Raw genomic sequence first — 25,090 nt, 5'->3', positions numbered from 1 at the left:
TTGAGTAGATTTATGCAGATAATGTTTACCATAATGGTTATAACAAAACATTTGATCGTAATTAGATGAACCTTGCAAATAATCATGTTCTGTAAATTTAGCTGACATTACTAGATCAGACATCATATCATTAATACTTTCAAAGTCCCAATCATCAGCGAATGTGCTTGGTTTTACAAAGTCACTTAATGAAATCTTGAATTGATGAGGATACTTCAGGAGCTCACAAGGACCATAGATTTCGTAATCAGTTTTGTCCCATGCTACCCCACCGGGTATAGGATTGGCTGTGAAGTTTACTGAAGAAAGTTCTCTTTTCTCTATGTGTGAAGACTTGTGTGGTTTCAGGACCAAGTTGATGTTCTGACTTGCTGTGTCCATTGTAACATATTTTCCCTCAATGAAATGTCCCAAGCATAGTACCATGATGAGCCAAAGTATGAGGATGAATACTCCTAGTGCCACCCAAAGTTCAATCCATGGAGAAATCAGATAGGTTTCTTGAAGTTGATGAAAGAGTTCCTTTGCTTTGTCTTTAAAAGTTTTTGTTGTTTGCTGTTCCTCAGGTTCACTTGGATCCTCAGAAAAATCATCGAAGTTGATGAAGTAGCCTGATGCTGTTCTGTCAATTGTTTCAATTGCTTCTGGATTCCTTTTCGTTTTTGGAATTTTCTTTGTTTCATTAGCATAGTCTGTGGTTACATCATTATAGACTGGTGTTTCTTGATTTAAGATTTTAATTTGGGTTTCAAGAGGTTTAAGTTCCATGGCTTTGTTGCATAGTCCTTGTTGTTTTACTGTAGGTGTATCAATTGTGATTAGTCTTTCAGTTTGAACCTCTGTGTTTGTAGCAAACTTTGGTGTTCTACTACTTCTTGGGAGTCCACTTGGCCTACTACTTGTTATCGGCCACATGATTGTGGTTTAACCATGTCGATGGATACAACTCGGTTCTCCTTTTTACCAGCAAGGCGCGGTAGTATTACTGATCTTGTCCCGTTGACAGACAAGACAGGAACTGCTTTTCTGTAAGAAGGCCCAAATTCCTTCTTCACCGCGATCTTTTCTCTGACCAGATCCCTGATTTTTGGAATCCAGACAGGCCTTGCTGGGACAGGTGGTTTCTCTTCAGTGGCTGTTGGCTGTTGCTTCAACTTTATGTTGCTCAGGTCTTTTCTCTTTTTGTTTAAGTCCTGTAAAATAGCCAAACGATCTTTGATATCAAAGCATTTTTCTTTAACCACTGAAGTTTGACTATCAAGGTCCTGGATTAGCATTCTAGTCCCAAACAATAGTTCGTACGGACTGAGACCTCTCAGAGAATTTCTTGGCAGATTATTAAGACTACGTTGGACACTTATTAAATGTTTGACCCACCCAGCTCCTGAACCTAATACCTTAGCTGTTATAGATTGCTCTATGCCCTGGTTTTTTCTTTACACCATCCCGTTTCCCTCAGGACGGAGGTGACAAGAGTACCGCAATGCTATGCCCATGCCGGCCATGTCCGTCTCATAAGCTCGAAAGCTAAAAAGCAGGACCCTGGTCAGAATGTAGCATGCAAAATTGCGTATATGCCATTATAGACTCGCAAATCTTTGTATCACAGTTCAGACGTCAGCCGAGAGCTGGGGTCTACATTTTAAGTGAAAATAGTCTCTATATGTTAATATGACGCATTATTCATACTGGGTATTTCATGTCGATAGCCTAATCCTTATTGGGTGAAACGCCATGGTAGTACGCCGTCTCGGTCACCACTGCGATCTCTGTTGCAGTCTGGGCAGTTTTTTGCAAATATATGATGTTGCAGGCTCATTCCTGGCCACCAGTATGTTGATTGTAATTCTTCTAGGGAATCCTTAAGTGTAAGGTGTCTAAGACCCTCACCCATGTGTGCGTCTGCTATTAACAAGCCTCTCCTGTCCATGTTTGGAATCACTCTATCCCCCACTCCAGGGTTTCGAGCAAAAGGAACGGAGTTTGCATCGATTTTGTATGTATAATTGAGTGGATACATGAGGGGTAGCGCTGAGCAGTCGCTTTTTGATGACGTTTTTACCGCCAGCATTGTTTCCCCGTCAATGTATTTTACTGAACGCTTTTTTGTAGCTACGGAAGCCGATTTAGTTGGTTCCGCTGTGGCTGTCTCAGCCAATGAATTCCCTGCAACGTGAACGCCATCACGCTGATGACTCAGTGAGTGTATCACGTGAGTCTTTGGTAGTTCTTTCTTTAAAAGAACTATTTGTTCCCAAAGCGATTTTTGCTTTATTGTGGCACCTGTGTCATCTTTGTACCCGTTTTCAACCCATTTCTGCAAGTCGTTATTGTATGATTTGACGCAGTAATATGAATCGCTCACTATTAGTGTCGGGAATTCGCGATCCGCATTATCTAGCGCCATTTTTAACGCTATTATGTCAGTTTGTTGTTCTGAATTGTTTTCCACTGAGTGTGTTTTTGAAAATAGAGGTCTTAATTTACCTCCGCGCCACACGTCTTTTGTAATCTCGCATGTGGCGTTATAAGCTTGTTCACCCCAAACTGAGGGCTGAGCATGTCCGTCTGTATGTATTACACAGGCGTACTGTCGTACGGGCAGAATGTCGATTGGCAGAGGATATTCTCTTTCATATTCTAGATTTTTTAATTTTGTCAACTCTGGATCAAAATAGTATTTCACTCTGTCTGTAGCAATGGAATCTTCCCATTGTATCCATCTAGGATTCAGTGCCATAGTAGGTAAATTACATGGGGTTGTTAATGCCTCAAAGGCTGATTCCGCTGTTCTGACTGTAATTTGTCTGCCATCAGCTTGGTATCTTTCTCTTGCTACAGCTGTTTGAACCGCGTGAACAATGTTTTCCTTAATGCTGAATGTTTTTTCAGCTTCTGTGTATAAGTGTGATTTGTATGCTATTGGTACCTTTTCTCCCTCATTAGAGGTTATGTATGTGAATCCGCATCTTCCTGGGATGACACGAATCACGAGGTTGCGTGTGTTATCGCGTGTTTGCAGTTTTGTTTTAACTAACATGTCTGTTTGTAAAGATCTCAAAATTTCTGTGTGTTTTTGAGTCCAGTTGATTCTTTTAAAATCTGGTTTTATTAGATCATAGAGAGGTTTAACTCTCTCTGCATAATTTATAATGTAAGTTCTTCCGAAATTCAGGAAACCTAGAATTGATTGCAAGTTTTTCAGTGTTCTAGGTGCTTGGATTACAGCACATTTCTCTAGGAAATTGTCAGCCAGGCTTTTGCCTTCACTTGATAATTCATATCCTAAGAATAGGACAGTCAGATGGGCAATTCTTGACTTCTTGAAGTTGAATTTGTTACCCTCTGCTGCGAACCCAAGTATTATGGTGTTCACTCTTTTCAAGTGAGTATCCAAGTCATCGTCTGTTAGATAGATGTCATCGACATAAGATAATGCCTCATCATCATATATTTGTAGTAATTCTGTTACTCTCGCTGAGAATAATCCTGGGCTGTTCTTGAACCCTTGGGGCAAACGACAGAAATTTTCTGCGAGCCATTTATTGAGAAAGCGGTCAAATATCTGCTTTCAGGTGCTATATTTTGACAAAAGAATCCATTAGAGATGTCTAATGTTGTTTTGTATTTTTTGCGCACTATGCTATTCATTAGTGCGGCACTGTGTGAGTTTTGTACTGCAAACGTTTTGCAGCATGAGTTAAGGTGTCTGTAGTCCAAAACTAGACGATATGAATCATCTGGTTTGGAGACAGGAAACAAAGGATTGTTCATTTGTGAGGTGCATGTTTCAATCACCCCCTGGTATTCAAGTTGATCTAAGATCTCCCTGACCTGTTTTTTAGCTTCTTGCTTAATTGGGTACTGCCTCTGTGCAGTTGGTTGAGATTTTAACTGGATTTTGTGAGGAGGAGAGTTCTCATCCCATCCCACATGATTTTTATATAATGCAGGAGCCTGGGCTACTGCCCACTTTCTTGCAAGTGTATATTTTTTATGAATTGGAATATGATTTGAGAAGGCAGGCATAATCATTTCTTCGCCATGAGGGCACTCCCTGACAAACTCTGGTGGCCAATCTTTTTCAGCTAGAAGGATGTCATAGCCCTTGGAGAGATTATCCCAAAATAGACCCCTTATTTTCCTAGTCTTATCTCCCTCTATACGTAAGGTTATTTCATATATTTTATGAGGTTTGCTAACTCTGGTATCTGCAGTTTCTACTTGAATGTATTCATTCGTGTCCACTGTCTCCAGATGATTCATCAGGATCTTGCGAGCTATGCTCACTTCTGCTGCGCTGTCTAGCATTGTCTGAGCCCACTCTCCGTTTTTCAGCTGAGTCCTCAGGATCCTCGGCATGTTTTATTATTTTAATGCTGGCTACCTTCTTCTTTGGAAATTGTAACTTTTTACTTTGATGAGCAGGTTCTTTGTCTTTGGACTTGACGAGCTCTTCCCTGTGTTCTGACAGTCCTCTTCTTTCCGATTTCTGCGAGGAAGTCTGAAAAGATCGAGAGGGACGTGTATCAATATCTTGATATCTATCAGGTTTCTTCAAATTATCCCTATTTCTAAAGTTGTATTTTTTCTCAGAGGGCTCCCTCTGGGGAGACTTGTGTCCTTGGTCCGGAGATCTTTCTCTCCGCCGAGGAGACCTTCCTCTGGACTGGAATCTTTTTTCTTTGGGAGTGGATTGTTTATTTCCATCCCAGTTCTTTTTTGAAGTGTTTAGATTATTTTTAATAAATACCTTTTCAGGATTTTCTATGAATTGGGGTTTCACTGGTTTCCCACCCAAACTATCTCTTCCTAGTTCTTCATAGGATTTTTCTATGATTCTGGCAAGTTCAAATGGTTGGTCTGCTATATCTGTTTCCTTCAATCTTTGGCGGATCACCACATTTGCTGCTTCCCATTTTATGTTTGCTAGTAATATTGCCGAGACCTGCTTGAAGTCTTTCTGTAATTTCATACCCAGAGTTAAAGCAGGTTCTGGACCGTATTCATTTTGAATCTGTTTTAGCACTTCTGGTATTACCGCCATGGACGGAACACCATGTGTTTTTGTGTAAATGGAAGCAAAGACTGTACCCCAAGTGTCACAGTCCTCCACATGTGGTGCGATCCCCATTGGGAGACAGATAGTCAGAATTCTGTGTTTCTCCACAGGTGTGGTATCTGGAAATACCGCCTCTATTTGAGTGATTTTTTGTGCTAACCAGAATGGAATTTGTTCCCGTTTAATGGGTATTTTACCTAGACAGGACTGTATGTTCTGTGGTGTGATTTTATTTGTGTTCCCCTGATGAGGGGTCAGCTGTGGAATTTTAATAGCTGGTTGGACTGTTGATGTCCGCATTACATATTGGACTAGTTGTCTGTGTATTTTAATCAGTTATTTTAACTGTGTTAAAAGTTCTGTTACTGACATTTTTTCAATGTCTGGATGTGGTGTGTATCCGGCTAGAACCGGCTACATTGCTCCTGGTCTACCTAGTGGACCGAGCCTGGTGATGTGATCATTATGTTTTAGGGCGCCTTTAAACCAGAGCAGGTGCTCTTGGTATTTGAGTGATATTTCCACCTCCTCGAAAGGGGTGTACTCATCCGGAGGTTCCTCTATCTTGTAATAATGGAACTCCTTTGTTACAGCGTTTGCTGCTGGAAAATTTATCCATGAATAGAATACCTCTGTCTGCCGATATTTGTGTGCCTCAATTACGAATATGACTGTACCACCTCTCGGTGTTAGTCCATTTTCTATAAGTTTTAAGGTTATAGTTTTCCTTATGCTAACCGGGATGAGTATTGCACCCGGGTCTTGCTGTAGGAGACTTGTGTCTTCCTCTAGGAGTTGAGCTGCTATTCTAGCTGCCTCCCTATCTTCTTCAGTTTCTGACATTTTACTGTCAAGAAGGGTTTTTGTTGCAGATCAGGTTTTCAAGGAAACAAAGATTAGATGCACAATATTTTGGAACACTGTATCCTTCAACGTTGAATAAACCAAAAACCATACATAGGAGTCTCCTCCTACTAAGTTTGGCGGATTTAACCTTTCACCCACTCCAGACGTCTTTGGAGTTTTATGGGAAAAAGGGTCTGTGTGAAAAAGCACGACTGAGTTACTCTAATGTCTTGCGTTAGATTTATCGCCTATCCAAACCGTTGGGCGCCATGTAGTGTAGTTCCTATTTTCCCAATAGGCTCTGCGCATTGGAATAATATCTTCAATAGTATAGACGTAGGACTGTGGTTAACTAGGTCTTCTACTGACGATATTAGACTTAAAGTTATGTGTGCCAGCTAGCTCAGAGTTCACTAGAAACTTTCTCGAATAGGCAAGGAGGAGTTTAACCTCCCTGGATAGACAAGAAGGGATTTAGTTTCTGACAACCATAGAACATGACAACTTTGCTCTCCCCTAATCAAGAGTATATCTCCAGAGTCGTGTGAAAACAAAAGACAACTTATTTTACTCAGTCAGTACGTGCATTCTTAGTTTCACCAGTTTGTAGAGAAATAAGAGATGGGCGTGCTTCAATAAAAGATGTTATTTATTGATCAGTCTCTTTTCTCATACAATAGAAATGAATCGCTATTATTGCAATACTTATAGTTAAGTAAAGTGCATACAGTAAAAACAGAATTATAAAATAATACTGTAAAAGCATTTATATGGTTTCTTAGCCATATGATACTAAAATGGATAAAAGATATACATACATATATACATTGACTAATCGTACTCAACTGGTGCTTCTAACTACGCCTACCCCGGTGTACCTGACCTAAGCCTAATACTTGGGAGGGAGTAAGTAAGTAGCAGTTTAAGTTAAGTTTGCTTTGCCAAGAATCTGACTCAAGAATTCTCTGTAAGGGGTTAGTCAGTTCAGTACCTGGGATTTGGAAGGCTGGAGGGTTGGTATCTCTGTCTCAGGACTCGATATCCCAGTTACCCGTGAGGGCGGCTGGAAACGCCGGAGGCTGGATTTCTCGGCAGGAGAAAAGGCAGCGTCTCTCTCAGCGCGTCAAAAGGGAGGGGCAGCGTCCGTGGGCCTTTCTGCATCAGCTGGGCTCTCCGGCAAGTAGCGCTGCTCCAAGCTCGTCACCACCGTGTCTTAGCTTAGGGCAACGTCGGTATATTTATACCTGAAAGGTGCCGTGTTTGACGTAAGGATGGACATAAGACGTCAGCAAGAATGTCATAAGGACTGGTCGTTCTTACATTCTTTGCAGGAGTTCTCGAGCGAAATCAAAACAATGGTCGCGGGGATTTCCCAGGTCTGTTGGAGGTTTGATTTGTTTTGAGAACTCGGTGTGCTTCTCTAGGGGGCTGAAGGGATAGTGCTTGCTTAATGTGACAGCATGCGCTATGACCTAATCTGAAGACGTGTTTCTGTGCCGTTGTATGGACACTAGTGAATTAATAACCGGACAAGGGTCAGAAATAGGAGTATCAATATAGGTACCTAGATAAACACACTACAATACAATTGGTGGAACTTTTTTCCATGGAATTAATTGCAACTTGAGAATTGCCAGTTTTCACCATGAGTAAACCGGCATCACTTGCATCTGTGGTTATTGCATTGGAAGAGGATAGGGTTGAAACCTGCCATGTGCCACAATTCAAAGCTGTCTGCAAAAAATGTTTAAATCTCAGTAAGAGTCCTCACCAGAAAGGAGGAATACCAAAAGGAACTGAGGGCCTGGTTGGAATCAAGGAATGCTAATGAGCATACCGAGGAGCCTATGGTGGAGGAGGAGAATTTAGATGGGCAGAAGGATGGGCTATTGGGTCTGTCTGGAGTGAAATTACGGTCCAGGGGAGGCAGCAGTGTGTCTTCAAAGGGTCTGTCTCCAGAGGAGTTGGAGGACCGGGAGAGAAGCAGAGTGCACGAGTTGAAGCTTACGAAGCTCAGGCTAGGGAAGGAGTGTGACATGGAGAGTAAGAAATTGGAGTTAGAGAAGCAGAAACTGGCCATGGAAGGGAAAAAGATCCTCTTAGAGCATGAAAGAGGTTTGAGGGAATTGGATCTGAAAGCAAAAAGTATAGTGTCCAATCTCCATGGTGGAAGCGCACCATCAGTGCCTGGAGAAGGGAGGATATAAATCCCCAAGGAGGTTATAAAGGATTTCATGAAACATGAGGACATTGGTCAGTAGTTTAAAGCATATGAGGTAGCAAAGAGGTCCTACAGAGTCCCTGAGAGGGACTGGGGAGCGGTGGTGTGGAGCCATTTCCTAACTGAGGGAAGGGAAAAGTTGCTAGCATTGCCCACTGAGGATCAGATGTCTTATGCTCCTATGAGGAAGCCTTGATAGCAAGGTATAGTTTGACCCCAGAATTGTACAAGCAGAAGTTGAGGGCTTGTAAAATGCAGGAATCAGGTACTTGAAGGGTAGGGTAGCAAGGTCAATGATTTTCAGGGGCTCTATGATTTGGTTGCATGGGAGCACTTGTCAGATAATTGTTTTCCAGATCTACCCCAGCACTTGATTGAGAGCAGGCTGACTGACCCTAGGAAGCTTGCTGTGGAGGAGGACCGCTGGGTCAGTAGCAGGGTCCAAACAGGTTGTGTTGGAGACTCTGCCAAAGGTGGGCAGGGTCCCCAGCAAAAGAGTGGGAGGGACAAGGGTAAACAGAAGGAGTCCCAAAAAGAGCCAAAGTATTTCACAAGGGAACCAAGGGAAAGGTTCCCAGCCTCCCACTGAAAAGAAGCCATGGGTTCCTATAGGCAAGCCTGTTCAGAAGGGCCCCAGGGCATGTTATGGTTGTGGTCAGGTGAGTCACTTCTAGGAGTACCCTAGGTGTCCCAAAAAGATTACCAACGTACCCCCTGGTATACCACCCCGGGAAAAAGCTAGTGTAGCCTTGGGGAAGGAGTTGGGTGACCAAGAGGGATTGGGGTCCGCAGAAATGACCCTGGTCCCTTTAGGAGACAGTGAGATGGTCCCAAGAGCTCATGTGCCTGTTAACACTAAAAATACAGGCAGTAGGTGACCATCAATGACCATAGTGTGGAAGCTCTGAGAGACACTGGAGCCAGTGTGACAGCTGTCAGTTGTCAGCTAGTGTCTGAGGAGCAGGTGGTCTCCAACACATTCTGCCAGGTAGTTGTTGCTGACAACTCTGAGTGCCACTGCAAAGTGGCACATGTTCCCATTGAGTGGGGGGGTCTCAGGGACCTTGAGAGTAGCTGTGAGGCCAGCCATGCCTGTTGACTGTCTGCTAGACAATGATTTGGAGAGCTCCCCTTGGGAAAAGATGGAGTGGAAGTCTTATTTAGAGATGGTTGGTCGGCCTGAGTGGGCTTGTTTGACCACTCGGTCTATGGTAGCCGGTAAGGGCAATCAAGAGCACCTGGAGCCTGAACCAGTGGCCCAGGTGCCAGCAAGGAAAAAAGAGGCAGGGGGCACAGGAAACCGTCCCCTGAAGTTTTCATGGTCTAGGAGGAGGCAAACCTTGAGGGGGACGCCCTGGAGCCTACAGGGGAGCAAGTGGTTGAACTGGGGGACCTGCCTGATCTGACCCATTGGCAGCAGGAAGGGGGCCCCTCCAGGGAGGAATTCTGCCAGGAGCAGCAGAAGTGCCCTTCTCTTGTTGGTTTGTGGCAGGAGGCCACAAACCAGGCAGCAGGTGAACAGTCTGGATCACATTGGATTTACTGGGAGAATGGTCTACTGTATAGTGAGTCTAAGGTTGCTGAGCCTGGGTCCGCCTGTGTGCTGGTGGTACCTCAGCGCTTCAGAGCCTTCCTGCTGGGTCTGGCTCATGATATGCCTTTGGCAGGGCATTTGGGGCAAGAAAAGACCTTTGAAAGGCTTGTCATCCACGTTTACTAGTCCCAAATGCGTAAGAACTCTGACACACGCTGTAGGTCTTGTCAGATTTGCCAGGCAAGTGGCAATAGGGGAGGAAGTACAAAGCTCCTTTCCAACCTTTCCCTGTAGTGAACACCGCCTTTGAGAGAGGGGGTGGTTCACATTGTGGGGCCTCTGGATCCCAAGACAGCCATGGTCAACAGGTTAATCCTGGTCTTGGTGGACCCTGCCCCCCGGTACCCAGAAGCCATCCTTCTCCAGACTATGACGGCCGCCGTGGTGGGTCATGTGTTGATGGGGATTTTCTCCTGTGTGGGGTTCAGCAGAGAGGTGGTGTCTGCCCAGGGTACCAACTTCTTATTCAAGTATTTGAAGTCCCTGTGATAGGATTGCGGTGTTACCTTCAAGTTCATGACTCCTTACCACTCCCAAGGTAATGGGGTGATTGAGAGATTCAATCAGGACCTACTAAATGGAAGTTGCAGCGCAACTGCATAGCAGTTGCACATATCAGACATGCGCAGCAGGCACACTGCCAGCATGCCAGAGGCAAGCCCGCCGCCACCGGTCCGCTTCTGGACCGTGCCCATCTCCAGGAACCCTTCTACCTCGGCCACCCACAGATACTATACTTCAGAAATATGAGCCCTGGACCCCAGAAACTGCAACAACAACTGCTGCATCACATCTCCTCGATGAATGGTTGGACCTTTTACCTGTCATCACTGCCTCTTCCCCTGCAACTCAGGGCCTTCCGCCCTCAAGGAAACCTGCAACATACCCACCTTACCGATCACAACCACCCCAGAACCGTTCAGCTGCCTCCTGCTCAGCTCTTGATCACTCTGTAAACATGCCACCGAAATCTGGGACACCATCACCACCCTCACCCCGATGCCATCTTCATCACGAGACATGCTTAATCCCTTCTCCACCCCCAACATCGCCACTACGATGCCCAGCAGCTACAAGATGATATACTGGGACCGCACCAACAAACACAAAGGAGGCATCGCCATCATCCGCAAAGAACCCATCCGCTGCACCATCACCAAAGATGCCACCACATCGATCATAGAACAACTCAACTTCCAACTCCAAACCGACAGCAGAACCACTATCAGAGGTACCCTCACCTACAGAGCGGCAGGACCACGCCCCGGTTTCTGCAGCACGATCTCCAAATTCGCCCCACTCACGATTGACTTCAAGCACTCCATCTTCCTGTGTGACCTCAATTTCTACCTAAACAACCCCAAAGATGCACCAACCTCCTGGAAAGCAGGAGCAACATCGGCCTCACCAAACTGGTCACCGACCCCACTCACAGCATAGGACACAAGCTTCACCCAATCTTCACTGCCAGTGACAAGGTCAAGTACAGTCATGTCATCGAACTTATCTGGACCGACCATGACCACGCCATCATCCACTTCACCATCGTAGGATCCCCATATACCACCAGCAGCCCCCCCAGCTCCTCCCACCACAGCTGGAACAAAATGACTGCGACCCAATAGACGGATGCTCTCAACACCACCCAGCACGACTCTATAACCAAGCTTGAACAGGCTTTCCAGAATTTCTCCACCTGGATCACCAACTGGACGGACAGAGTCACCCCTATCAAGCTAGCCAGCAGATCCACCAAACAAGCCAGCTGGTATACAACAGAACCCAGGACAAGTAAACATAACTGCAAATGACTAGAAAGAAGATGGCATATCATCAGAGATCCCAAAAACCGTACCACCCTCAATGAAGCCCTCAACAAATACAACATGTATCTAAAAGACACTAAAAGAGGCTCCCCTGCATACCACATCAAATCAAGCTCCAATCACAGCAAGGAATTCTTCATCATCATTAGAGAGTTCTTATGCCCGTTAGCCACCGAGAACACGTTCTACGTTTCCCAGGAACTCTGCAACATCCTGGCGGATTACACCCACAACAAATATCCACCATCTACAGTAACTTTGCACCCCAACCACCTGATCTCTACAACCTCCTCACACTGACTGAACTCACCTAAAACCACCAGCTCACCACATGGGAAGAGCTCACCACTCAGAGCACCACGGCCACCATAAAGTCCATCCACTCTGGAGCACCCATGGACCACCTGAGGTTCTGTGAATTCTGAACCCGTAGGTTCCATTTTGTGTATGGCAGCCATTTTGTGGTTGCCCTCACATAGGCCATGATTGTGGCTGAAACAAGTCTTTTAAGGACATGTAGACCTTAGCTTGAGTTTGTGCTGACTCCTGTTTGACCTGAGTGAACTGACCCTGTTGCCTGAAGCTGACCTTGTTAAACCAGTTCCTGCCCTTTAGCTGATCAAGATTGAGGATCAAAGCACAGGCCATTGTGGAGTTTGGTATGCACACACACACCCCTTATCGGTTTTCTGTTCCTTCTTTTATGGTCTGTTTATGATATGGGTTGTGGTCCTTTTATTATGGGTTTGTCCGGCTTGTGTAAGAAGGAATGTTAGGTATTTTGCATGCTTGCAAAAGCTAGGACTGCCCCTTACTTGTATGCTGAAGGTTGTAACCCTGAGAGCATATAAAAGGCCTCTGTTCTCTGTATTCCTCAGACTACCTCATTCAGTTGCTACGGCTTCTGTGTGACGTGGCCTCAATTATTAAATTTAATAAAGATGTTTTCTCATATTTTCAGCTTCTGTGCCAAGTTCTTTTTTTATTAGTAAGTATTCCCTGAGAATGAAGATTTCAGTTCTTCAAATGGCGCCCCACGTGGGGCTTCATCAGAGAAGTGACTTTCTGTGGGAGTGATCTGGTCAGAGGACTGAAATCTACTGAGGAGGACAGAACAGGATTCTACTAAGGAGGTACTCTGTGCACAGGGATTCTGGAGATTCTTTGATTCTGCAGCCCAGTATATTTCTGATCTTCTTGATTTTGATCCTCCACATGATGTCACTCCTGACTGAGAACCTTTTTGGCGTGCGTATTCTAAAAAAGACCGTTAGGTCATGTAGAACTTGACAGTTAGAATTTGGATAACCTTTTGATTAGTAAAAATAAGAACTACAAGTGGGTCGCTCCCACGACTTTGTTTGGTTTCTTGGTTTTGATTTGGTTATTGCAATTACCAAAGCCGAGGGGTTTGGTTTCTTGGTTTTTGATTTGGTTATTGCAAATTACCAAAGCCGAGGGGGCTTGTATATTTGCGAGTGTATAGGTAGAGATAACCCCTTGAAGTTTGAAGCTAGATTAGTGAGCTATAAGATGCCTAATCTTAGCAAATTTGGGACTGTAGCTTTGGAACTTTGGAATTTGTGTTGGCCAACTTTGGATTTGTATAGGTTTGGATATGGGAATTGCAATTTGTGTAGGCAGGTAATGAGGAGATATTTCTCCATTTGGTTTAGTTGAACGGTGCACGTACGAAAAGAACCTTAAGCACCACTTTGATTATAATACTTGCGTATTCCGCAGTATTTTTTGGCACGCCTGTTCTCAAGCTCACATGGAAAAATGTGTTGCTTTTTTGAAAGGTACCATAGTGTGATGTTGTTACATTTTCATGTGGTAATATGTCTTTAAGTGTTACATAGTGGTCGCATGCCAGTGCATGAGACAAGTTTATCTTTGAGCTAGTTCTACATTCTAGGGCTAGCTGTTAGAGTTATATGACTGTTGATATTCATTTTAAGCTGGAACTGAAGTGAGGCAAGATGCCATCTGTGCTGCTACCAATAAACTGATGAAAATCCACTACAAGCTGTGTGAGTGATTACAACAATTTTGGCGACTGAGGAAATCACCACCTGCAGCACAGATTCATTTAGGTGGTGTTCAGAACCCGCGTTTTACAATTGTCATCGTATTCCCTGTGGACAGAAACGATTTGGTATGTACTTCCTTTTAAATTATTATAAGCACCTTGATTGTGCCAGCGGCTGTATTTCCTTCATGTGCCTTAATTGCACCCGCGGCAGTAATTGATTTTATTAGTAGACTCGTCAAACGCAGTTTACCGCACCCAGCACCAAGCAGAACAGCCTGTACTTCATTTATCTAATGTCCGATGTGAAATCTGTTTTAAATACTTATCAGTAACTTTTGAAGTATAATAACAATCCTATCTCCTATGTTTGTGTTTAAAACGGAGAACAACGTACCGTCTCCTAGAATGTTGATCTCTGCATACTGGAACCTCCGTGCGCAACTCTCTCGCAGCTACTGATGACGTTGCAAAATAGCTGGTGACGCTCATGACGCACGACGCTCCACGGCCATTTTGTGTAATTTTGGTTGCCATAACAACACTTACACGGAGACAAGGTCGGAATTCAACCACATTCATTGTGAAATTACCATCACATCGATCTCAAATTAAAAACGGAGATAAATGAAAGTAAGAGATATATATTAATTTTATTTATTCAGACATCGTTTCAGGGAACTATTCTTTTGGATTGTACAAAATTACATTCTGAATACACATAAAACATTTTAAGCTTTCTATTCTGAACTATTTTATCCAGTCTATTATTCATATTTTATAAAATGCAGTTTGACCCTCCTACAAAGTTCCTGCAAGTGAAAGGTGATCCACCCATGCCTTGGACAAGGTGGAAAGAAGAGTTTGTAAATTATATGAAGGCTATAGATGGGGAAAGAATGGGTTCAGAAAGAAAAAAAAGTATTTTACTTCACTGTCTTGGCACGGAAGGACAGGAAATTTTTAGGTCTTTACCCCAAATTACTACAACCAATGAAGCAGGAGGAGACAATTTAAATCCTTATACAGAAGCACTTGCAAGGCTCGAAAAAAGATTTAAACCCAATTTAAGCATTGCTCTTAAACGTTTCAAATTTTACACTAGAAAACAGAAGGAAGAGGAGTCTTTTGAGGATTTTTTAACTGCGTTAAGGTCATTAAGTCTACATTGCAACTTTGGCAATATTACAGATGAAATGATTCGAGATCAAATCATTGTTCACACTAAATGCAAAAAAACTCAAGACAAGCTTTGGGTCATGGGTGATCCAAATTTAGCTGAAACCATTGCAATAGCCAAGGCCCAAGAACAATCTGATATGTGGATGAACACAGTAAAAAACAATTCAGAAAAGAAACACCTAGATGAAGAAGTATGTGTGGTAAAACACAAACCAGGAATTAAACAAGAATATTCGTTTAACAAAAATAGACAAAATTCTTTTCAGAAGAAAAATGAATTTTTTAACCAAAGTTTTCAGGGAATATGTTTTAGATGTGGTAACAAGTCTCACATTGCTTCTTTTCCAGGTTGTCCAGCCTTAAAAAGAGAATGTAACAATTGCAAAAGGATTGGACATTTCAGCAATATGTGTAGAGATAGACGTACTCAAGTAAATAAAGGAGGAGCTGTATCTGTTACCTCTGAAGATACCGTAAGCAGTTGTAGGAGCATTAACACTACTGGTGAATCTAACATTGAGTCAGGTTTTGTAGTATCAATTGTAAATTTTCAGTCAAATTTTCAGCGTAATTCACCAAAATGCAATTTTTCCATTTGTGGAGTTGAAGTTTATTTAATGGTTGATTCAGGATCTCCATGGACCATAATTACTCAAGAGTACTTTGAAAGTATTTTTAGTCATTCAAATAAGTTAGGTAGCATGTATGAATCGGATGTGTCAGCCCTAAATTTTTCCGGGGCTAAGATTGAAATATTAGGGTTTTACAAGGTTGAGATTCAATTCAAGCATAGGAAAGCTGATATCCAGCTTTATATTTCAATTAAAGGGATCAATGTATTAGGATGGTTTGACCAATGGAAACTAGGCATTCTATTGAATCCCAGAGCAAAAGAACAAGTATCTCTATGTGACGACAGTTTAATGAACACTGTTTCTGTTATTGAACCATATAATAAACCCATGATAAGTGTTGATGGATCTGAACTGATCAAACGTTTTGATACGGTTTTCTGTGAAAAATTGGGGAAACTGAAAAACTTCTCGCACAATATCATTCTAAAAAAAAATCATACTCCTGTCATTCAAAAACTTAGAGGGGTTCCCATCAACATAAGAGATGAATTAAAAAATATGTTAGATGATTTAGTGAAGGAGGGAATTATAGAACCTGTAGAATCATCAGAATGGGTTTCTCCCATAGTTTTGGTAAGAAAACCGGATCAAAAATTGAGGCTGTGTGTTGACCTAAGAGCACTTAACGCCAACATAGTTATTGATTGTCACCCGTTACCTAATATTAATGAGTTAGTGTCAATTTTTGATGGAGCAAAAGTTTTTTCTACATTAGACTTAAGATCTGCCTACCACCAGATTGAGTTAACAGAAGAGTCTAGGAAACTCACAGCATTTATAACTCCCCAGGGTCTTTTCCAATATAGACGCATGCCATTCGGACTAGCGTCGGCTGCATCAGTATTTCAAAGAGTGATGTTTCATATATTCAGGGATGCAGATAAATATGTAAAGTATTTTCAAGACGATATTTTGGTATTTTCGAAAAATATTAGTGAACATGAACATCATTTACAACAAGTATGCAAGAGACTACAGTCCAATGGCCTTACTGTAAAAGCACATAAGTGTAAACTGTTCCAAGAATCAGTAGAGTATTTAGGACATACCTTGTCAGGCAAAGGAGTTTTTCCAAAAAGATCTAATGTAGAGGCCATTATTAATGCTCCAATTCCAGAAAATAAGGATCAGTTGTTATCATTTGCTGGTATGTGTGAATACTACAGCAAGTTTGTGAAAAATTTTGCTGATAAAATGGAACCTTTAAGGAGATTGTTGAGACAGGGAGTTGAATTTTGCTGGTCAGAGATACAACAACAAGCATTTGATGAAGTCAAAAGCGACATTGTCAAAGCTCCAAATCTAAAACCATTTAGAATTAACAAAGAGTGTATCATCACAGTTGATGCTAGTCTATATGGTTTAGGAGCAGTATTATCTCAGAGAGAAGGTAATGAGGAATGGAATGTAGCATTTGCGTCAAGAACGTTGAATGAGTGTGAGCGTAAATATGCTGTGATAGAAAAAGAGTTATTAGCATGTGTTTGGGCCATTGAGCATTTTAGACTCTATATTTGGGGATCTAAGTTTACGCTGAGGACGGATCACAAACCATTGGTAAATATTTTATCAGTGGGAGGAGGGTGGAATTCCACAGCCAGGATCGCTAGACTAACCTCAAGATTACAAGAATATAGTTTTGTCACAATATATGTACCTGGGAAAAAGAATGTTACGGCAGATTGTTTATCACGCTTACCATGCAAGGTAGAAGTAGCCAATGTAGTTAAAGAATGTGATTTTGTGTTAGCCATAGAAGATGTATTACAAGGGAAATTTAAGACCATTTCTGAATCTGATTGGAATGAAGGTATAAAAAAAGATCCAAACTGGATGGAGTTATCAGATTACATTCAGAATGGTTGGCCTGATAAAAAATTGATCAGATCAGAATTGATGCCTTTTCATAATGTCATGGATGATTTAGAGTTGGATGGTAGTTTTATTTTTAAGTCTGGGAAATGTATACCACCAGAAAACATGCAAGACATTATTTTACAAATTGCTCACAGTACACATCCAGGAATTTCATCCATGAAACGGTTAGTTCGGTCTGTTTTTTGGTGGCCAGGAATCGACAGATTTGTTGACAGAACGGTGAGGGAATGTCAAGAATGTGTGTGTAAAGAAAGGATGCTTAAGGTATATACTCCACCACTAAAAATGGTTGAATGGCCTTCAGCACCATGGCAAAAGGTTGCTTTTGATATATCTGGACCATTCAGCGTTTTACCTGAATCTTCACGCTATGCGTTAGTAATAGTTGATTATCATTCCAAATGGCCTGAAGTGAAGTTTGTTGCTAGAGCTACTACTGAGAATGTTATTAGTTTTTTTAAAGAAGTGTTTACTAGAGAGGGTTGTCCTGCTGTGTTGGTTTCAGACAATGGAGTTCAGTTAACATCTACTGATATGTCCAATTTTCTTAAGAGTTGCAACATTATTCATAGGTTTACTTCACTATATGAACCGCATGAGAATGGCCAAGTTGAAAGGTTTAATCGTGTTTTGAAGAATTTTGTGGTGGAATCAGTAAAGTCAGGTGAACATTGGATAAGTTCTTTGAGAGAAAAGTTATGGACTTATCGCATCACGCCCCACACTGTCACTGAAGTAAGTCCTTTCAAGTTGTTCAAGGGTCGTGATCCAGCATCCAAAATGCTACCTTGGTGGTTGAAGGAAAAATGCAAACAGTTATCAGTAGATAAAGTTAATTTAGAGGATGTTGCCAAACGTGTAGAGAATAAGCAATTTAAGACTAAGGAGTGGTATGATAAGAAATGGAACACTAAGTCTCAAGAATTTCAAGTGGGAGAATGGGTGAGAATTCTTAGACCAGGTTTACTAGCTAAAGGATCTAGTAAATTTAGTATTCCCATTCAAATTAAAAAAGTATTTTCCAACAGCGTGATGACACAGGATATTAAATTTTGGAATGTTAAGAAACTGGCAAAATGTACACTCAATCACGATGATAAAGTTCCATCCAATAAATTCCATATGGTGGTTAGAAATGATTCCATTGCTCATAGGGTAAAAGATACAAAGCGTGTTATTAACATACCTAAAAGATATGTTAATTAAACCCACATGTTGATTTGAAATATACATGTTTAAGCTTTATTATTGTATATAGTTATTAATTGATACTCGCCAATAATTTAAATCTTTCTTTTTGTAAAAAGGGAGATGTGTTACATTTTCATGTGGTAATATGTCTTTAAGTGTTACATAGTGGTCGCATGCCAGTGCATGAGACAAGTTTATCTTTGAGCTAGTTCTACATTCTAGGGCTAGCTGTTAGAGTTATATGACTGTTGATATTCATTTTAAGCTGGAACTGAAGTGAGGCAAGATGCCATCTGTGCTGCTACCAATAAACTGATGAAAATCCACTACAAGCTGTGTGAGTGATTACAACAGATGTGAAGTAAATTAGCCGGCCCCCCTAAAGGGAATATCTAAATAGGTTTAGATTTACAAACATATTTCTTCCTTGGTGATTTTGTATCCCCAGGGAATGAAAATATGACATATACATATAAGGATCCTTTGTTCTGTGCAATGTTAGAAAGGAAGATATGCAGAGCGATTTTGTTTGGTGTTCTGCTAGCCAAAGCTAGTGAACTGAGTGTATTTTCGCTTCTTGGACATACATCAGTCTGTTGGGCTGTTTTTGCAGTCTTTTTGAAACACAATTGAGAAGCGTTTCTTGTAAATATGACTTACAACTAGTATTTACAAATGGTTTGGTTTAAGTACAGTCTGTTGGCTGTCCTTGGTTTCTGTCCTGAGTATTGATTTGTGGGTTAAATGTGTGTTTAAATGTCTATGTGGGTTTCCCATTAGTGCAACTTCTGTAAGTACATAGCGATGGCGCTATTCACGAGATGCATGGCTGAAGCGCGCTGTATTGTGTGTCCTGAGTGTTTTGACCCCTTTTTGTTTATGTCTGAAATTAGCTCAATGTCTGTTCGTGGTTATTCTTGATGTTTTCAGTCTATTAAGCAACATTTTGTAAGCATATTCTTGGGTCTGTTGCTAAATAAAATTGTCCTTTTTAGAAAGAAAAAAATAGCGCAAACATTTTGTCATGTTTCAAGTTAGGCGTCTGTGCTTGGGCTTATAAATGAATGCGTCTAAAAATGATAGGCAAGGGATGCAGCTTGCTCTTATATGTGGAATTATAAAAAATAATTGGGTTTATTAATTTTTTTTATTAATTATGAAAAATAATTATTAAAAATAAGTGCTACAAAATTTGTTTTTTACTATTCATAGAGCTTAATGCTCATACTGTGACCTCCTATCATTATAATTTAATTTGAGTTGTGTTGCACTGCATAATGAGGACATTAGCATATGACATCTTACCTAGCGCAGGCGTAAAAAACTCATTTTTCTAAAGATTTACATGGGATATATCTGATTAAAAATCTCTGTAATTTGTAAAGAACATTCTGAGGATGATTAATATGTATCACAAGTATAGGATATTTATTTTTAAGTGCCCCAAACATCAAAGTCGAATTTGGGTAAAATAGACCCTTTAAAACAGCATTCTTGCCATTTATGATAGCTTTAAAGTGCTTTAGGCTTCAGTAAATACATACATTTAGGTGTAATACAAATCTGCAGACTATCCCCATTTGGGGTTTGCTTTTAAATGGCCCAGTGAGATTCATTTAATGTTGCTGAAATGAGTACCATTGCATAGGGTAATAGCAAACATCTGTTCTAAAGATGGTATGTTATGTTATTATGTTTTGCGAATTAGTCACAGTAACTGTTTTAATAATCTAAGTATAGAAATAAATTGTAGGCCCTAACAGGAGTAATATATATATCATGTGTTTTAAATAGGGTTGGTTATTGCAGGTTAGAAAGAGTTGGGAAGGTTTTTTGTCTTTTTTCAGCCTTAAGAGTGAGGAAGAGATAGGGGGCTGAGAAGCCCGCAAGGCAGATTTTGACCTTAAGGTCAGTAAGGTGGGAGTTAGTAGTAAGTGTAAACAGATGGAGAAATGATTGCTTGGAAAAGCAGGGCCTCAAAGGGTGTTGGCGCACGGGACACGCAGAGTGTCAGTGAAAGAATTTTACTTTTGGAAAGTTAAAAGGGCTTCATGTTGCAAGCTGACTGACAAGATGTTAACAGTTAAGTATGGAAAAAAACATTTGTGTCTGTTAAGGTGTATCATGTTTTGTCTTCTGATTAAAAGTTATAATTGATGTCTGTTTGTCATGAGAAATGTCTCTCTTTTGTGTGTTGTGTATTTTTTCTTTTTGCTTCTGCTCACAGATCATTCATGGATTGTTCTGGGTGATTTTAAGGCTGACAAGACACATGAGTTTGTTTGGTTGAAAAGAGATGTGTTTTTGCGTAATTTCTTTGAAAAGAAATGTTTGTGCATTTTACATATTCTTGCATTTTATCCTTTTATGAATTGTTCCTGCTGGTCCTGTGTGTCAGAAGTGACACACAGTAAGTTGCATTTGACAGCCAAATCTCCACTACCTGGTGATTTGCTGTCAAAAGGAGGGTGAGGATTTTAAACCTGACAAATTAAGCAGGCCCGAATATTGTTAGTACATGACCTGGTGTTGTGCGTCACTGCTCATTTATATACGCTATTGTTTTGTCTATGCTTTTTGTGCTTGATATACAGTGTTTTTGCGTACACTGATGGCTTGACATGTCCGTTTTGTGCGTTTTTTTTACATGTTTTTGTTTTATGTTGCTGCTTATAATACTATTACAAGTTTACCTGTGTTGTGAAGGGATATACATGACGATATGTATCCTGCAAACGGTAAACAACCTTTACAACGCAACTTTTACATCGCAGAGCCTTTACAATGCAACAATTACAACGCAAACTATTACAAAGCATTACTCTGGGGGGCGCTCTAGGATAGGGAATAGGTTAATTTACTATCCAATAACCTTCCCTAGTGTCCACGGGGACTGGAGTTGGAATAGTAAATTAAACTATTCACTATCCAGCACCCCAAAGCACTATGCGTTGTAATGGACTGCGTTGTAATACTTGTGTTGTAAAGGCATGCGATGTAAAAGCATGCGTTGTAATGTCATACATCCCCTGCAAACAGTTGGGTAGATTTGCTTTGACACTAAATTTCACAGTAAAACAGACAACACTTCATCAGTGTATATCAAATTTGGCTTTAATGGTATTTGAAGAGAAATAAAAAAGAGATATACAGAACCAAAGTGTGTCACATGCTGTTAGTCACGTATTGCCCCTCCCCTTAAGGAACAGGCAGCCCTAAAATTATGTATCCTGAATTGGACGTAAGGATAAATTATAGATCTGTGACTTTTGTGCATGGTGACCTATTGTTTATATTACATTAGTCAGTTTTGTTCTGCTTCCTAAGTAGTGTATGGCTTTGTACCATAAAGGAAACCAGGTTTCATTTTTCCCTGAAGAAGGAACTGGAACATTAGCTGAGATTACCGTATATAGTGTAGCGGCCAGTGGTAGAGTTTAAATTTGTGTATTATTTTGACCTTTTGTGTATCACCCATACTCTTGGTATTGTGTCACATGCCTGACTATCACCCAAGCGCATCGTGCCTAGTTATTGGGATTTTAGCTGTGTCCTAGTTCCATTTCCCTTTTCCATATTCTTTTCACCAGTTAGCCCATTTCTTTATTGTTGGTGAATTATTCAGGTTCACACTTTCAGATTGCAGTAATGTACCATGGACCCCCATCTTATGTATAATTCCCTTTTGTATAACCAGACTGTTTTCCCTGATAATCTGTATTATGCGATTTTTTCTTTTGAGATGTTCTAGATAAGGAATTTAGGAACACCTATATGTAATCGTTGAGATAAAATGTGTTTACCCCATTAGACGATACCACTATGTGTGAGGACATCCATTCAGATAGAATTCCCATGTCGCGATCTACCCTTAGATGCTGAAGGATATGCTCTCACACAGAAACCCAATTGAAGAGCCTAAAGGCACTGTTTTGCCTACTGCCTTTGTTTTTGTATTGCCTTTGAGAATGATAGTGTATTTCAACACAGAATTGTCCCATGGCGTATGGCCACTCCTTTGAAGATTGCAGGCCACCTGTTTTCAGTCCCCTTGTTATACAATGAACTGTTTAAAGCATCGCACTTGCTCCATCAGACGGCATTGGACATCACAGAACCAGAATTTCAGTGCAAAAGAGCGCCTGTCATGTACTGGTAACCTCTGACAGTGTGCAGTCCCTTGAGTCCCTTGGCCTGAGTTTTGGCCACCCCCCCCCCCTTTTCCTTTGCTCCAACGGAAATGCAGTGCACCGGAGGATCCAAGATTGGCAAAAGGCACTCCATTCTGGTGCCCATGAAAGAGCAGCCTGAGCGTCCTCTGACACTGAATGATGTGTGTTGGAGTCTGAGAATGGTCCCGGGTCTGCACGAGATGATTTGTGCTCATGATCAATGAAGATCATGCTATCTGTAGTGTCTGCCGCACAGGAGAGATACTGGTGCCCTGCCTTGAGACATTGAGACTTTCGAATGAGCTATGAGTGTTTGCCAGGAGGGCACGGATACTGAGAAGCACCATTTACATGAAAGGCCTGAATGAAGAGACCCATGCGGAAGAAAACAACAAAAGAAGATTTGATGGACAATAGAAGCCTGCCAGAGAGGCTTTTGAACGGACTCTGGGCATGGTTGGTTTCACAAGTGGTTTCCGTGCGATTGCATATAATGGATGTTACGAGACTGATTCTTATTATTTTGCTGGCATTGTTTTAAAGTAGTATTCTGTTTAGTAAAAGCAGAATAAAGTCCATTCTCTGTGGAAGAGTATTCCCTTTTCACCTCTCGCCACTGTTTCACCTGAACATATAATAAGTTACTGAAATGCATAGGAGCCATAGAGCCATAAAAATGTTACTAGATAATTTTAGGATTTGCTTTCTGCTTAGGGTTGTGAAAAACGGTAAATTTTATTTGTAATAGTGGTCATTACTTTCTCCTGTTGTCTATATGTTCTTAAAAATTTGTTTTCTAGTGTTTTTAAGCATGATGTTGTCTCTGATGGGTGGGATTGTTTTTGCTATCCAATTGACTTCTGCACCCACCTCCCAACCTTTGTCTTTTCCTACTACTACTTCTTTGCATTCTTTTCGTATCTTACCTGAACACGAGCAGATTAGAAGGTCGGAATTTGTGAATAATTCCTTTGTACAGTTTCAGCATCAATACCAGTTAGTAATGAACACCACTAATTGTTGGGTGTGTGGTCTTATGCCACATACTACAGATAGAGGTATTCCCTATTTTGTTCTGTCATTTAGTTACAATGGGTCTGTATGGGCATATCATACGATGTTTTATGCCAACGAATTCTATCCCTTGCGTTCCATGAAAGATAACTCGAGTAATAATGCCTTAGTGAAGGGAATAACGGATAATATTGACATCGATTCAGATACAGACTGAGTGATTGCCTATGTAAGGGCAAAAGGAGGGTCTGAGGTTCTGTGAATTCTGAACCCGTGGGTTCCATTTTGTGTATGGCAGCCATTTTGTGGTTGCCCTCACATAGGCCATGATTGTGGATGAAACAAGTCTTTTAAGGACATGTAGACCTTAGCTTGAGTTTGTGCTGACTCCTGTTTGACCTGAGTGAACTGACCCTGTTGCCTGAAGCTGACCTTGTTAAACCAGTTCCTGCCCTTTAGCTGATCAAGATTGAGGATCAAAGCACAGGACATTGTAGAGTTTGGTATGCACACACACACCCCTTATCTGTTTTCTGTTCCTTCTTTTATGGTCTGTTTATGATATGGGTTGTGGTCCTTTTATTATGGGTTTGTCCGGCTTGTGTAAGAAGGAATGTTAGGTATTTTGCATGCTTGCAAAAGCTAGGACTGCCCCTTACTTGTATGCTGAAGTTTGTAACCCTGAGAGCATATAAAAGGCCTCTGTTCTCTGTATTCCTCAGACTACCTCATTCAGTTGCTACGGCTTCTGTGTGACGTGGCCTCACTTATTAAATTTAATAAAGATGTCTTTTCATATTTTCAACTTCTGTGCCAAGTTCTTTTTTTATTAGTAAGTATTCCCTGAGAATGAAGATTTCAGTTCTTCACACCGCCCCCATCACTTCTCCAATCCCAGAAGCATGGAAATCAGCAGAGAACTCACCTCTATCCTCAACGCATCCATCACCACGGCCACCTTCCCTGATGGATGGAAGCATTCAGAAGTTAGACCTCTCCTCAAGAAGCCTCCAGCAGAGCAGAGCAGACAACTCATCAGTGATGCTGGAGATGACCACCACACCCTCGACACTGACGCCCTACAACAGCTCATGGACATCCCAGGCAACCCACCACCAGGACCAGGGCAGCCAAGCTACATAGAGGAGTACCCAGCCCCTGTACAGACCACACAGCAGGAAGCACCTGCCAGCACGGCTGGCACCCAACACTTCATTAAGCCACACTTGGCATTGTGTACCTTCTCATTCATCGGTCACTTGTCTCCTTCACACATGCCTAGCTCCCACCTCTACCTAAATTCTGCTATTGTGTGTCTGAGGTGCCATGCCATTGATGGCTTATGTGCATTGCTGGCCCAGGTTCCCACAGTAAGTTGTGATGTCATGTCTGGTGGGTGGGCATGTTGTTTGGCATGATGTATGTGAGTTTGTAACA

The sequence above is a fragment of the Lissotriton helveticus genome, chromosome 4_1, assembly GCF_964261635.1.
Source record: "Lissotriton helveticus chromosome 4_1, aLisHel1.1, whole genome shotgun sequence".
In the NCBI taxonomy this organism is placed as follows: Eukaryota; Metazoa; Chordata; class Amphibia; order Caudata; family Salamandridae; genus Lissotriton; species Lissotriton helveticus.
Note: the sequence above shows the minus strand (reverse complement) of the source record.